At 45.9% G+C, this 16,528-nt stretch overlaps 1 long non-coding RNA gene across 1 annotated transcript; it reads right to left on the reverse strand.

Moving 5' to 3' along the window:
* Positions 1–2,095: 2,095 nt before the first annotated feature.
* LOC140896975 (uncharacterized) lies at positions 2,096–14,777 on the reverse strand. The gene is made up of 3 exons (XR_012154654.1): positions 14,594–14,777; positions 3,372–3,485; positions 2,096–2,275 (listed from the first exon to the last, which is right to left on the reverse strand). It is a non-coding gene; the product is annotated as an uncharacterized lncRNA (long non-coding RNA).
* Between the last annotated feature and the right edge of the window lie 1,751 nt (positions 14,778–16,528).

Genomic DNA, 16,528 nt, shown 5'->3' on the forward strand with positions numbered 1-16,528 from the left:
GAGAGTTGTAGACTGTCCTGAAAGGGATTATTTACTGTTTGCAGCTGTCATAGTTGGTCCCTCAGTTTCTGGTTTTCTGCCTGAAGGGCAGCGATCTGCTCCTAAGGACTCACAGGGTCTGGGGCGACAGCTTTGGTAATGTCCATACTCAAAGCAGTGGTTCAACAAGTCCTGGAGGAGTCCAAGGTTGGACTGAGCAAGCTGTCAGGTTCCGTAACATGAGCTGGCTGACCTAGTGGTGGGAGCCAGGAGTAGAGTTGGGATCAGGGTCATGCCAAGGGTTAAGCTGGAGTTGGAGTCAGAAGTCATGCCAAGGATTAAGCCAACTCAGCAAGTGGGGTCAGGGGGAGGAAGCAGGAACCAGGAGTGGTGACAGGAACAGGGATATGGCCTGATCGCAGGAACAAGGAACAAGGCAAGATAGCAAGAACAAGGAGCAGGAACCAGGCAAGAAAGTCAGGTCTCTCAAGGTGTATCTACACTGCAATGTAAGACCAGGGTTAGTAACACTTGGGGTAGCACACCCTGGGTTTGCTAACTCAGGGCTTGAGCATCTATACTTATTTGTAACCCCTGGTTAGAAATTGCGGAACTGTGATGTTCACCTGGTGTTATCTGGACTGGTGATCTGCTAGGTCACTCCAGTCCTTGACTCTGGGAACCAGCCTTACCCTGATCTGCTGTGAAAACCCAGGGTGGATAAAAATCAACGATTTCTTTTAAAAAATATAAAAAATTGGATTTTTTTAATAAAGTGCTTTTTGAGGAAAAAACCTATCTAAAACTAGTTTTAATTAAGATACATTATAGCTCAAAAATATCTCATCATGGAATAGGGATTATAAATTCATATTCTATAGTATGAGACAATATATTCATGTAATGTTTAAGAAAAGCTTTGTAAATGAGTTCCAATAGTTCATGGATTAGGGACCCAATTTTATGGGATTCCACAGGCCTCTGTATCGATTATTTAGGTTAATCTTTCTATCTACCCAATGAGACTCAGCGCTCAATCTAGAAGATACCAACAGAGATGCTTAGTTTTGCAGTTTTCAAACTGTGGATTTGTGTCTCCAGAGGTAACAGGCTTGTTAACAGCAAAAATGTTTTAAATAAATAAATAATACATAGAGATTAGAAATAACAGACCTCAACTCTATTGTCCCTCTGCAAATTTTTGTACACAGAGACAATCCCTTAGCTCTTTCTGAAAGTGCAAAGTTTCAAATAGTTGAATGAATAGAAGATTGTTGGGGACAGAATAGATCTGGACAAGGAGAAGAAGTCTGGAGATAAATGTGAGAAGCGAGGGACATATGCTTTTTTTGTTAAAATATTATGTTTGCTGTTGAAGAAAAAAATCCAGAATACTTAAAGTTGTTGTTTTAGTTAAATAAAACAATTTAAATGTCTGTCTGGTGATGTTCTCCTCATAATACAGCATGGCAAGAAAATCCTCCAAATATTAATGATTAACCTGTTGAACTGGAGATAGTTCACCTCCCAATGACTTCATAAATATCTGCTTCAATTACCTTTAGTAAATGACATAACCAAACAATCATTCATTTTCTGATATAGCTGTAAAACTAATCTGAAAAGTTTTCAAAATAAATTACTGTTTAAAAATGTATAGTGTGTACCTTCTAAAAATGAAACCTACATCTATCTCTGAGTTGTGAAGAATATGTATTAAAGTTATAACAACCAACAATAATGCACTTTTATGTAGAAAACCATGATTAAATCGAGTCTTCCATGATTAAATCAAATCCACCCTGTGAGAACCCCCACTCCTGGGCTGTTCACGCACAGCCTCTGTCATGTAAGCTGCTTGGATTGTGCAACCGAATGACACTAGCCAATATCTCTGGTCTCAGATACAACCCTAGGAACCTCCATCTTGCAGTGTCCAGTTGTGCCCGCTGGATGCTGCAAGCTTATATGAGTTCGTCTATTTAACTAAGAAATTGATATGTACCAGGCTTGTTATCCCAAAGGGAGTCTCTGACATGCTTCAAACCAAGTTCACTGCTTCAGGTAGAATAAACAAACAGATTTATTAACTACAAAGATAGATTTTAAGTGATTATAAGTCAAAGCACAAGAAGTCGGATTTGGTCAAACGAAATAAAAGCAAAACACATTCTAAGCTGATCTTAACACTTTCAGTGCCCTTACAAACTTAGATGCTTCTCACCACAGGCTGGCTCGTTGCCCTTCAGCCAGGCTCTCCCCTTTGATCAGCTCTTCAGTCACTTGGTGGTGGTGTCTGTAGATGGAGGTGGAAGAGAGAGGAAGAGCATGGCAAACGTCTCTCCCTTTTATCATGTTCTGTCTTCCCTCTTGGCTTTGCCTCCCCCCTTCGGGGTCAGGTGAGCATTACCTCATCGCAGTCCCAAACTGGCCAAGGGAAGGGGGGTGACTCACTCCAGAGTCCAACAGATCCTTTGTGGCTGCCTAGGCCGGTGTCCTTTGTTCCTGTGAGGCTGGGCTGGATTTGTCCCATATGTGCCCCAATGAGGTGTGAACTGTCCCTCTGTTCCCGGAGAGTTTTGCCTGGGCTTGTTTTAAGCCATGAGGACACATTTTCAACCTCATAACTTATATACATAAAATTACAACCTATAACAATAACTATAACATTACTATGCTCAGGGCATCATGAGCCTTCCGAAGGACAAACTTTGCATTGGATACCACACAATCATTTTATAAGGATGAACATGGGGTGCAGGGTGTTCCCACGAGGTACAGAAAGTCACAGGAGCCCTCGGTCCCTAACTGGGGTCCCAGTGTCTACATTGCATTATTCAGGCCCAAATCCAACCACCTATATCCCAGATTTCCTAGCGCCCTCCCAAAATGTGGCTGCTCTAGCCCTTTGTTCATGGTGTAGTTGGAAAAACTTGACTGTTCACCAAACTTGACTGTCCAGACAATTAAGAAAGTTGGCCCATGGGACTATGGAATATTTTTGGTGAGCTCCCAAAGCAGGAGTCTGGTTAGGGTATATCTATACTGGAAAGCAATAGGCCTTGAACCCTGGGTCCCAGTTTGATGCAAGCTCAGACTCTCTACCCCCTTGTGGTCCTGGGACCCTGGGTCCAAGCCCTGGATTAGTAGGATTTGTGTGTAGATGGAAGGCTGGTTAGGCTTGAGCCTGAGTTTGTACCCTGGGCTTATATTGCAGTGTAGATATACCCTCATGGGGCTAGGCAGCAATAGACTTAGCAACAAGTTGCTCAGACAAAGGATGGAACAGGAAGCTTTATGCCTGGTGGTGTCCAATCAGCAGCCTGCTTTTAGCCATCTGACCTTGCTGCATTAGCAAGTGTAATTTCTGGTATTAGCAGCAGTTCCCTCACCAGTCCTTGCAGCTTGGGGGTGCTCAGGACAAGGCTCCCACTTGGCAGCATGTGCTTTGAGGCCTGACAGCCTCACTGTAGACAGCTCCATGGAGACTTCTGCTCAACGTGCATCTGCAATTAAAAAAAAAAGTTAGGAATCCTAAGGAACGAGATGGAGAATAACGGAGAGACTATTAACATAGCCCTATATAAATCAATGGTATGGCCTCATCCAGATACTGGATGCAGCACTAGTCCCCCCCTCCCAAAATGGATATTGTAGAATTAGAGGGGTTTGGAGAAGAGTGAGGAGAATGACCAAGGGGCTGGAAAAACTCTCATGTGAAGAGAGATTGAAAAAGTATTGTTGCCTTAGAACGGAGACAAATCAGAGAGGTCATGATAAAAGTATGTAAAATACTGAATTGTCTAGAGATGGTAGATTGGAAACATCTGTTCTCCCTGACTCACAACACAGGAACAAGGGGACTGTCACTGAAACTACAAGGTAGAAAAATTCTAATTCAATAAAAGGAAATGCTTTCCCCCACAATATGTGATTGAATTGTGGAACTCACTGCCACAGGAAGTCATTGAGGCCAAAAATTCCACAAGTTTCAAAAAGGGATTGGGCATTTATATGGATAATAAGGCTGTCCAGAACTGTAATAGTTAATTCTAACAGAGTCATAGAAGGGATATTAAATCTCCTGCTTCAGGAGACGGGGGATGGGGGGCAGATCATCCCATATCTTCCACTGCAGGTTTCCTTCACCTACCTCTGATGCTGGCCACTGATGGACAGGATTCTAGATTAGACAGGGCTTGGTTCTGATCCAGGCTGACAATTCCTATGTTCCTAAACAACATGCTCAAGAAAGAGAATTGCACTAGTTCATAGCCATGGGCGTGCCGAAGGACTAGGGGAAAGCTGTAGCAGCTATCAAACATGGGCACAAGGTAATACAAAGAATTCAGAAAAAAAAATCTGATGATCAAGTTGGTCAAATAACATTTGGGGAGAAACCTGACCTTACTGTAGCTCTAGTCCAAGGAATACAACAGTGACACAGGACATGGGGTAAAACAGCTGTGAGCAGAACTCTCTTGAGGATTTGAAAATGTTCAATTAGCTTTATTTGGAGCATTTTTCATTTGTACTCAGCTCTGCCCTTCCCAGATCCAAGTGAACGCCCTAGGAATTCCAAAAAACAGGATTTGATTTGAAAGATTCAGGCTCGAGAGGCTCAGACAAGGGTCCCACAGAACTCTCCAAACTGAATGGAACCTCTGAGCTCCTGGAGACTTGCCTAGCTAGTCTAGCCACCTGAATGACGTTCCCCAGGATCCAAGACTTCTCAGGCGACCGTGGTCATTTAAGTGGTGGAGAAGTGCTATACTGTGCACAGTGCATGGCCCATGGATCACTGATAGATCACAGCCCATTACAGGGGGCCATTGGGTGTCACACTGATCTAATCTGAGATGGGTCAGAATCAAGACGCTGGATCTGAACTCCTCTGGGGATGATCAGAGCTGAACATAATGGCCCCATCCCATCTTTACCTCTGCTGCCTGCGGATCTTAAAGAAGGAGACTGCAATCGGTGTCAAGTACACCTCTCTCTCTGCAGTCACATATTCCAGGGAGGGCACAATTTTTCCACCAGCAATCCCAGGTAGCTATAGTGGGTCAGATACCTTCCACTGCAACCCTCAGTTAAGTGGTGACACCAGGCAAATGGTGGGGAAGTGAAGGCTTCCCTGAATAGTGGTTTGAGACACCATTGCTTCACTGCTGCAGTATTTGAAGGATCTCAGATTTCATTGCTATAGAACCATTTAGGGAGCTGGACCTCTGCAAATGCCCTTCCTGAGTATTTGCTATCAACAGACACCTTTCCAGCCAGGAAGATGTACAGGCAGAGCCATTCCAGCAGTGCATCAGAGTCACCTAGTGATCACTCATGGTACTGCAAAGCATCTGTCTGCATGCACAGCCTTAGGTATGTATAAACAGAGATCAAATAATTTGCTTTTGCTATTTAAATTAGGGATGGGAGAATGGCATTTCATGAAAGGAAAAGTCTGTTTGTTCTATTTCAGACAACATTCAAATAAAACCAGCAACTTCAGAGGCAAGATACAACTGAAAAGTTTTTCACGGATGTAAAATTAAAGAGAAAGGGAACCAAGATACTACGTTACTTGTTAGTTATGAGTAGAATGCATCACAATGTCACTCCATAGGGAGAAACACCATCAGTAGCATGTGACCTGTTTTCAGACAAACGCCTGACATTAAGGCCCTCTCCAGCTATTCAGGCATGAACACATGCGTCCTCAGAGAAGATGAAGACTTTCTGGACAGACGTCAGTGTTTGGTACAGCAGGCACAGCGTGCTGAAGAACCAGAGAGGGCAGGGCAGAACGGGGAAGAAAATTGGCAGCATCTGACCTCCAGAAGAAAAAGAGGAGAACCCATGTACAAATCCTACTAATCCAGGGCTTGGACCCAGGGTCCCAGGACCACAAGGGGGTAGAGAGTCTGAGCCATGTACCCCCAATGCAGACAGAGGCAAGAAACTGTTTTCAGGATGGGTGGGTTCCAAAGAGGATGGAGCTAGGCTGTTCTCAGTGGTGGCAGATGACAGAAGAAGGAGCAATGGTCTCAAGTTGTAGTGTGGGACGTCTAGGTTGGATATTAGGAAAAACTATTTCACTAGGAGGGTGGTGAAGCACTGGAATGGGTTACCTAGGGAGGTGGTGGAATCTCCATCCTTAGAGGTTTTTAAGGCCTGGCTTGCCAAAGCCCTGGCTGGGATGATTTAGTTAGGATTGGTCCTGCTTTGAGCAGGGGTTGGACTAGATGACCCCCTGAGGTCTCTTCCAGCCCTAACCTTCTATGATTCTATAGTCTAGCTCATCATGATTTTTGTGTTTCTTTTTATATCATTTTCATAGACTCATAGATTCCAAGGCCAGAAGGGACCACTGTGATCATCTCATCTGATCTTCTGTATAGCACAGACCAGAGAACTTCCCCACAATAATGCCTAGAGCAGATCTTTTAGAAAAACATCCCATCTTGATTTAAAAATGGTCAGTGATGGAGAATCCACCACAACCCTTCCTAAGTTGTTTCATTGGTTAATTACTCTCACTGTTAAAAATGTACACCTTAATTCCAGTCTGAATTTGTCTAACTTGAACTTCCAACCATTGGATCATATTAGATCTTCTCTGCTAGATTGCAGAGCCCATTATTAATATTTGTTCCCCATGTAGGTACTTACAGATTGTAATCAAGTCACCTGTTAACCTTCTCTTTGTTAAGCTAAATAGATTGAGCTCCTTGAGTCTATCACTATAAGGAATGCTTTCCAATCCTTTACTCATTCTCATGGCTCTTCTCTGAACCCTTGCCAATTTATCAACATCTTTCTTGAATTGTGCACAATATTCCAACAGCGGTTGTACCAGTGCCAAATACAGATGTAAAATAACATCTTCTCTATTCCTACTTGAGATTTCCCTGCTAATGCATCCAAGGCTTGCATTAACCTCTTTGGCCACAGCATCACACCAGGCACTCATGTTCAGCTGATCATCCACCATGTCCCCCAAATCCTTTCCAGAGTCACTGCTTCTGAGGACTGAGTTTGAAACCTATTTGGGCACTGTGGGGTGGAATTTTCTGAAGGTTTGTTTGTGGCATTTCTGTTGGAACATGACATTTATCACCCATGCGTTCTGTGGTCTGGGTAAAGATTGCGTATTCCGAAAAGCGTTGTGGATCAGTGGTTGTGCTGTGTGTTTGTGACCAGGGACATCTTGATGCCAACTGGCAGAGGGCACCGGTGTGCATATGGGTTACAGGAATCCCCTGGATCTGGTATTTACATGCTAGTTCACCCAAGAGTGCCATGTGGCAGCTCTAATGAAAGCCTGTGTTATACAGGCCATCAGTATCAATGTGAAATGCATGTACAGTTGTTGTGTACGGAGTTATGTACACACACTGAAAATTGTGCCCTTAAGGTCTTTGTCTAGGGATTGATCACCAGGAAAAGTGAAAAGGAGGTTTTTCTCTAGGCAAGAGATGTTTATCCCTCTGTCCATTTACAAGTAAACTGAATATTGTCTGGTTCATAATAGGCAGCTGTTAGCATTCTAAGTCAGCATTAATGAAGAGCTGGCAGTGACTTCAAAAGGAAACTAACAGGGAGAGGTAAAAGGTGGGGGCAGGGACCCTATCTTGATGTGACCCTCAAAGGTTTGCTGTTTGGGGGGCAATGAGGACAGCTTGGCAGCCTTCATCTAGGCCTGGTCTACACTACACTGTTAGGTTGACACAAGGCAGTTTACATAAACCTAGCTGTGGATGTGCCTTCACTTCAATCTGGGTCCTGCTGATGTAAGTGATACACCAATTTAATAACAATACCTCCCTGAGCAGTATAGAGTCAGGGTCGATGTAGTTAGGTTGACACAGGGAGAGTGTAGAAACTGCATTACTTATGTCAACCATTGCTGGCCTGCAGCAGCTGTCCCACAATGACCACTCTGGTCCCTGTTGTGAACTCAGCTGCCCACAGGTCATGGAGACTGGAAGCTCCCCCTCCCCTTTAAAGCCCCACAAAGTTTTGAAATTCCTTTCCCTGGTTGCCCAGCTTGCGAGCACAACTGACAACTCTCCTTTGCTGACCATGCCAGCTACATGCTTCAGACGTGCTCCTGCCTGAAGTAGACAGGAGGCGCCGACTCCTGTCACCTGCCACAGATCAGCTGTTTCACAGCGTCAGGAGGTGCTGGGGGATGGGGAGGAGCGAGGGTGCAGCATGCTCGCGGGAGGGGACAGAACGAGGCAGGGAAGAGGTGGGGCGGGGATGGGAAGAGGCAGGGAAGAGGCAGGGCAGGGATGGAGTGGGGGTGGGAAGAAGCAGGGTGGGGGTGGGGCCTTAGGGGAAGGGGTGAAGTGGGGGTGGGGGTGGGAGCAAGGCCTGGGTGGAACCAGGGGGAGCACCCCCCAGCAGATTATAAACTCAGTGCCTATGGGTACTGGATCTCCTGGGCCTGTGAGGAGGAGCAGCTGGGCAGGCACAGCTCTGAATCAGCCATAGAAATGTGGACCTTATGAGCAGATTGCTCAAGAAATGCTGGCGAAGGGCTATGACAAGGACCAGCAGCAGTGCTGCGTGAAAGCCAAGGAGCTGCAACAGCATACCAGAAAGCCAGCAAGGCCAACAATCAACGTGGTGCCAAGCCACAGACCTGTCACTTTTACAAAGAGCTGCATGCCATCCGCGGTGGAGACCCCACCACCTCTTCCAAGAGCACCAGGGATACTTTCAAGAAGCCTGAGTCACATGCCCCTGCTGTGAACCGTCAGGAGGAGGAGGGGCATAGGGGACAGGTGACAGGGGGATCCTGCTGCATAGCAAGCCCAGACCTGTTTTTGACTGCACTGCAGTCCAGCCAGTCCCAACAGTCCAGCAAGGGTGAGCCTGATGCAGGGGAAGAAACCTTTGGCAATTGTGCAGTTTGCTTTGAAATTACAGGGATGATACTCCCAAAGTAACAGGACACATCATTTGATTTATTCATTTTTACTTGTGCTAGAAGAAGTAGTGGAACAACCAAGAGAGGTAGAGTTGCTATCTGCTTTTCATTCCCCTCTAGAGTTAGGCAGTGGGGGCCACATGGAGTAATTTGTTTATGTGCACCGGGATGTCCTGTGAATCCTGTGTAGTGATCTCAGTGAAACTCTCACGAAGGTACTCTGCAATCTTCTGCCAAAGGTTTCTTGGGAGGGCTGTCTTATTTCTTCTGCTATGGTAGGACACTTTCCCATGCCACTCAATGATTATTTCAGCAGGTACCAATACAGTACATTGGTTAGCAGCATATTGGTTTGGGTGGCATTGGAATGCCAGCAGCAGCAGCAACAGGCTCTTTCTGCCTCTGTTATACTCAGAAGTGAGATATCAGCTAAAATCAGCACCACCTGTGGAAAACGGTGCCAGTATTCAGTTCCATTGCCCTATACAACTAGAATCATTGAGCTCCAATCTTGTAAGTAAACCACGCCAGCAACCCTTCAAATGACCAAAGGTGCATTCAATTCAACCCATTCACAGTGCTTGTGCAGAGGCTGCAGGTTTCAGGGAGCTGATCCACAACAGGTACAGACAAAATTTCCTCAAGCTCAGGGCAGGTGGGGTTGGGAGGGCCTCAGAAACCTGGATGCCCTGGGGAGCACCACAGTGATAACTGTCAATTCCCTAGATTTGTTATGTTTGCATCGCTGTTTGCTTATCTTGGGTGACCACAGTTGGTGACACAAGGTAGTGTTTTTCTGTGTTAATATGATACAGTTACAGGACCACTCTAGACATATATATATCAAGTAGGGCCAAGGTAATATATTGAGTAATAAGTGGTACAATAATGCTGACTGCACTTAATTTTTTAAATAGGAACAAGCAAAGTGCCAGACTGGATCAGACTCACTGTCCATCTAGCTCAGTGTCCTATCTCTGACAGCAGCCAGCACCATCTGCTTCAGAGGAAGGTGCAGGTACCTGGCAATAGGCAGGTATGAGCTAATATGCCCCACATTAGGTCTCCCTTGTAGTTAGTATTTGTCATAAGCCTTGAACTATGAGCTTTAATATCCCTTCCACAATGTTAGTTAGTAATAACTATTCTGATTGGATATTCTTGGTATCCATATAAATATCCACTTCTTCGTTTTTTAAAGCCAACTCAGCATGGCTTTCCCTGAGTGAAGATCAGAAACGGCTGTCTTCTCTGTGTTAGATCAGTATAAATCTGGGCTTTCTCTCTTTGGGCCCAGTAGTTTGTGTCCCTTATCCCACTCGATGGGGTAACTGGAGGGCCTGGAACATCAGACTGCTATCTATGTTCACAACATACCCACTGGGACTTCAGATAAAAACATAGGTACTCTTGTGGGAAGACTGCAACATAACACTGTTATTTCTTAGAGTTCAAAACAATAATACACACAAGAACTCAAAAACAGATTGGGAGACAAAGCAGGCTTCTCTCTAAAACAAAGATGCACAATACATCCCACCTTACTCTAGGCTGGCTGGCTGCAGACTGATTGCTGCTAAGTCCAGATCACACACAGAACCCCTAGCCTGCAAGCAGGACCCAGAAACTTCCGTGAGCATTTAAAGGGACAGCTTACAATTTCAATACACCACACAGACTTGGTACCAAGACAACAAACTCCACAAAAAACTTTGCCTGCAGTAGAAGTTCCAGAACATGTGAGCTGATTTTACTGAAATGTGTTGAGTTCTGGAACAAGTTACACACCATTTAGCTTGTGATCCTTGGGATTTATCAGGATAAAGCTACCACAAGCTAAAGAGAGAGTCTAGAGATTCGTTGGTTGTTTCTTCAATTCTGCACTGAAGGATTTCTGAAGTGTTGCTGACACATTTATTGTTCACTTTAGTAGGTGTTGATCGGTTGATACTGGCCATTAAAATACTAGGCTATGAAATTTCGGGCCAGATCCTGGGGCCTCCACTCTGTCTGCTTAAGCTGAACTGGCAGGAACAAAGCTGGTTTAAGCAGCCAGGTGGGGATTTCTCTGATGTAAGGGGAATTCCTACGTGACATAGAGACAACGTAGGGCATAAACTGATCGCTATAGGAGTTGGAAACAGAATCTCACACTTATGCACTGTATTTCAAGAAAACGAGGGCATGAGATTTTCCCCCTTTCCCCTTACCCCTAAAGCATGAGTATCTCCTGTTGAAGGTAGGAATTTGGACTTGATCCAGTATGGCAAATGGCCAGGAACCGACCCATCTCAGGTATCTGCTACCCGCATACTACATTTCACCTCTAATCTTAGTTAGAAGAAAATTAGTGGGAGGGTTCAGGAAATCGTGATTGCAGTTTTATTGGCCCTTCATGCCAAAGGCAGAATCTGTCAGGTTGCCAAGAAGCAGCAAGAGACTTTTCTACGAGGATTCCAAAATGTGCTCTCCTCGCCACATCAGCCCCTCCGCACACTGCAGCAGAAAGCGACGTGCCGGATTCAGAGCTAGATCATGGTATGTTAGCCCGCCAAACTGCACAGCGTCCCCTGGCTGCAGGTTACTCATGGAGGGAAGATGTTTGTTTATTGTGAGAGCAAATTAATCATGCAGCTGCTAGCAAAGGAAATATCCCCTGTGGGTACTGGATGAGGGAAGGGCATACTTCTAATAGGAAGAATGGAGCTGGGAGCCTTTCCTCTAACTGAGGAGGAGCCAGCCCCACCCGCAGCACCTGTGCTCTGCAGAGCATGAGGACTGCACCCTGTTATCCTCCCCAGGGGCAGTAGCCACCCCAAAAGTTGTGGGCAAGGATAGGGAGGAGGCAGGATTGTGGTTCCCACCCCACCTTTTCCCTCCCCTCCCCTCCCCAGACACAGCACAGCTGACTGGTCCAAGAGAGGAGTGGCAGTGGGTGTGCGCCCCAATGCAGAGAGCTCATGAGACACAATGCTCCCAAGCGCTTTGGCTGGGCTGGTGCCCCGCAGAGAGCCCCTGTGTATCCTGTGTAAACTGGAGGGCACCTTAAACTCCTGCCACTCCTCAACATGTAGCCTCATGGATGGCCCTGAGCTGCAAATGGCAAGGCACAGTGATGCATGGGAAGACAATCAGTTTCCGTCGCATTAGGGTGCAGGCTGCCCCTCAGCACCGCGTTGCAGCAGAGCAGAAATGTGCACGCCAGCTCTGAGCTGCCACTTGCAGCATCACGGCCAGTTGCACACGCTGCACTCGGCTGAGTGACTCGACTCCAGCCCAGTGCCAGCTACACCGTCACTGGTATATTAGTAACCTTGGGGAGTGGTTTGGGGATAGTCTGACGCTGAATCCAGAGTGGCTCTCATTTGGTCACTGGATACTGCTCCCCTTTCCTGCAACTCTCCTGGCCCTGGGGCTCATTGCTCCATTTCCCTAAGGAGCTTCGCGGAATGCATTAAGTCTCAGTTTGCAAGTCCCATCAATCCTTAGCCCCATTTGCATATTTTGCCATGTTTTTTAAGATGGGAAAGCCCTTACGTAAGTGCCAAGGACACCCCACCCAGCCCAGCCCAAGCACTCTTAAAATTCCGGACGTGGAGCTAACTCTCTATCACGGACGCGTCCCCACCAGAGCAGCTCCTTTGGAGGTAGCATGGGAAGAGCTTCGAGCAGGAGCGTTCAGTGCAGTCTAGTGATGACAGGCTCGCAGCCCTCCAGCCAAGGCCTTCTGATTATTTCTCCCCTTTTGGGAGTTCCAAGGGAAACAAGCAATCCAAGGGCAGCAAAAGAAATTAACCAAAAGGGCAAAACCTGTAGGCAGTTCCAGCCAGGTCCTTGGCCTCTCTCCAACGTTCGCTGAGGTCTCCAGCATAAGCTACAGCACACAGTCCCTTCCCACCTTTTTAATAAAGGTGACCTGGGCTCCCTTTCTGTAAGTGCAGAGGCTCTGCTAACTTCCAGGCCTCTTCCTGGGAGCTGGGAAGCTCAACTGCCTGCTCCCCTCCCTGGATTGTCCATTTCTTTCTTTCTTTCTTTCTTTCTTTCTTTCTTTCTTTCTTTCTTTCTTTCTTTCTTTCTTTCTTTCTTTCTTTCTTTCTTTCTGTCGTTTTATGGCACAGCAGCCTCAACACATGAGGCTATGACCTCCACCTACCCCTGTTTTGACATAAGCAAAAACTAAATCCTCTCACCCAGTCTTGTCTCTTTAAAAAAGCAAAGTAGTGCTTTTTCAATGCTACCCCGCTGTCTCGGTACTCTCCCCAGCCCCTTCAGATTGTTCTTTCACCTTGAGACATCTCAGTTCTTCATCAAGAATCTTTCCTTTTGTGCCATTCTCCCTGCTTTGCCACAGCAGATGCTCACCTGTTTCTTTAACTTTCCATGTGTCACACAACCCAGCTGGGTGCATGTTTAGCAAATGTAAATCACCATTCAGGTCACAGTGACCTGCTAGCACTCTAAAGATAGTTACTTTGCTTCTTCGATCATAGCTATTAACCAAACCATTATGCTAAAGTTGAGGACATACGTCATAGAACGTCCACCCTTTTTTCTCTTTGCTCTGTAGTTCGTGCCATTCCTTCTTAAGTTCTCTCCTAACCAAACTTTTGATTAATGGGATCTTTATATCAACCTCCTCATTTTTAAGACATTTTGGGCTGCTTTAGATACCATTTCATTGCCTGGTCTCCAACACATGCCGAAATCCACACTACTGCTATATGTATACTTAATTGGACCCTCTCCATATTTAAGAACAATATTTCATTGATTAAGTCACTCCTAATTTCCCAGACTCCCTTTCTGATTATGATTTATGATTGGGCGTGCACCCCTTATCCAGGTCAGTGCCAACAATATGCCCATCAATTTGGCTGTCACAATGGCTACAAAACTGAATAGTCCGAGATTTCTTAATTCAGGGATACAAAAGGCCATTCTCACTCCACCCTTATTGTCATCTCTAGAGCCGTCAGTATAGATCTGGCAATGCTGACCCCATTTGCCATGTATAAACTCATAAATCTTAAGTATCATATTTGACAGTCCTGCTCTTCCATTTTTTGTTATTGTATAATTCCAAATCCACAACTGGAGAGACAACCATCCAGCTGTCGTTTGATTTCCCATGACTACAGATTTTCATTTCTTCCAGTCCTTCCTTTTCACCCAGGCTTGTTACCCACCTTTTGATGCCGTTAGCATGTGGGAGTTTGTGGCACCCAGTTACATCTTGTCCACTTAATCCCCTCCACCCTCGTATATTTGTGTAGTACTCTGATCTCCACTGTCTCCACTAACCTTAGCCCAAAAGGTTCAATCTAACAATTTCATCCTTCAGTTTATAGGCATTTCTCTGGTCGCTTCCTGAAGCACACACAAGTGTCGTAATGCTCGGACCACATGTGATTGGCAGAGCTTGGGCTTGGGTTGGCTCTAATTTTTTAGTGTTGATTTAGAAGCTGAATTAAAGGCTTGGCATCCACAATCTATCACTAGTCTAATTAGTGCCCTATACAGCATCAGCCAGATATTCTCATCTACACCCCAGTTGTTCCCAGGAATACTTTAAAGCAGATTCATCCTATTTTTCCCTTTAGTCTTGATATTATCTATATGACCCTTCCAAGTTAGTTTGTTATCAAACACAACTCCTAAGAAGGCAACATTTTGAACTACCTGAATTGTTTCTGGAAAAAGTTCCCTTCTTGCCCACGCTTCCGTTTGGTGACGATCATTCCCTTTGCTTTAGCAAGTGACAACTTAAATCCCCAGGAATTGCCCTGAGCGCCTCATTGGTTCCATAGCTATCTTAAGTCCTCTAAGTTTGGCCCGTACAGTCATCTGCAAATAGAGTAATATGTATTCCTGCCTGTGTGCTCTCTCATAATAAGCATAATGTTAGACATGGTAGGGCTGATAAGACTCCCCATTAGCAAGTTTATAAATATTCGACAGTGCCAACCCCACCCTGACTTGTACGGTTCTATCACTTAAGAAGTCGCTTATCCAGCAGAACATGCTTATTATTATTCCAGCTGTGGCCAGTTTATACAGCAAGCCTTCCCTCTACAGCATGTCATACAATGTCCAAAGAGACAGCTCTCATAAACTCTCTGTTCCTCATGCTTTTTTGTATTTCTGTTTCTAATTTTACAATATGAGCCTCTTTGCAGCTTCCTTTCCTGAATCTACTTTGTTCACTCTTTATAATTTCATTTTTTCCAGGTAGGCTACTAATCTCCCATGTGTCATTCTTTCAATACTTGTGCCCACACATGATGGGAGGACGCTAGGTCAATGTACATCAGGTCTTGTGAGTAATTTGCCAGATTTCCCTATCGGTATAATCGCCACTGGCTTCCATTCTGCTGGTGGTTTTCCTTTTCTTCGTGTATTATTCTGTCATTTCAATAAAACTCTTAAACTTTCTTCCGGTAGGGGCTTGTGCAGGTGCAGTGCACCAGCAACAGGGCCCTCCATAGTGCACATCTCTGGGCAATTGCTGCACCCTGCAGGTGCTCAGGATCAATTGACCTCCAGCCTTGTGCTTTACCAGAGCGCCAGAGGCAGGCTCTAATCTCTTAGCAATCCAGCCATGACCGCGTCTTGTTGCTTAAACCTCAGCTTCCCCAGCTGCAAATTTACATCCTCAGCATTGACTCAGCTAATGTAGCTGTCATTTAGGCATTAGTGATCTGCCAGAAATAGCACTTGAGACATCAGCTATTAAGGACTGGAGTCTGATGGCTTCCAACAGGAGAAACAGTGGATGGACGGTGTGCTCTCACCCATGCTCACCTTCAGAGCTCCTGGGTGTTGCCAACGCATCTCTAAATACACTTGCCCAGGTACTTCCTGACATCATACTGGGGTGGTCTGGCTGAGATCCTGCTCAGCTCCCTGGGGCCAAGGGAAGAGGTGAATCAAAGTGGCCACAACCTTAGGTGCACTCAGGGATTGGAGAGGGAGCCAAGAATCCCCGAGCATGGGCACACTGGTGGGAAGGAGACATGGCCAGGTGCTTCCAGACTGCCTTGTGATGAGGGCTCCGTTTTGGTAAGTGAGGAGTCCAGGAGAGTATTTCCCCTTAGATGCTGAGTTCTATGCTGTGCAGGAGCAGGGAGAGCGGGGAGCCCAGGGGATGTGCTGGCAGAGAATCCCTGAAACTGGTGTGAGCATCCTCTGGATAAAAAGGACCTGCGAAGTTCAGGGCATAGACATTGTAAGCTGCTTAAGAGGCCAACTCAGGAGCAGACTACAGAGGTTTAACGACTGCACAAATACTCACAGTCTAAATCAAACTCAGTCCCTCCTGCTCCCAGCAGCTGAGTCCAGAGCTGGGGGTCCATGCTGTGCTGGCAAGGACTGAGGACAACATGGACACCCAGAGAAAAGCAGAGGATGCAAGAACATGATCTGTGCAAGGGCCAAACTCTGCCTCATGCCCACCCTGGGCAGCATGAGCAAAGGCCTGATGTGTTTCATCCACTGCCCTGTGAGAGCATCCCCCTCTGATGGCTTTAATGCTGACTCTGGGAGAAACCTGCCAGCAACTCTTCCTTACCCTTCGGGCACCAGGCCTGGAGGGGCGGGCTCTCAAATCCCACATAG

Source organism: Lepidochelys kempii, chromosome 13, assembly GCF_965140265.1.
Source record: "Lepidochelys kempii isolate rLepKem1 chromosome 13, rLepKem1.hap2, whole genome shotgun sequence".
NCBI classification, from domain to species: Eukaryota; Metazoa; Chordata; order Testudines; family Cheloniidae; genus Lepidochelys; species Lepidochelys kempii.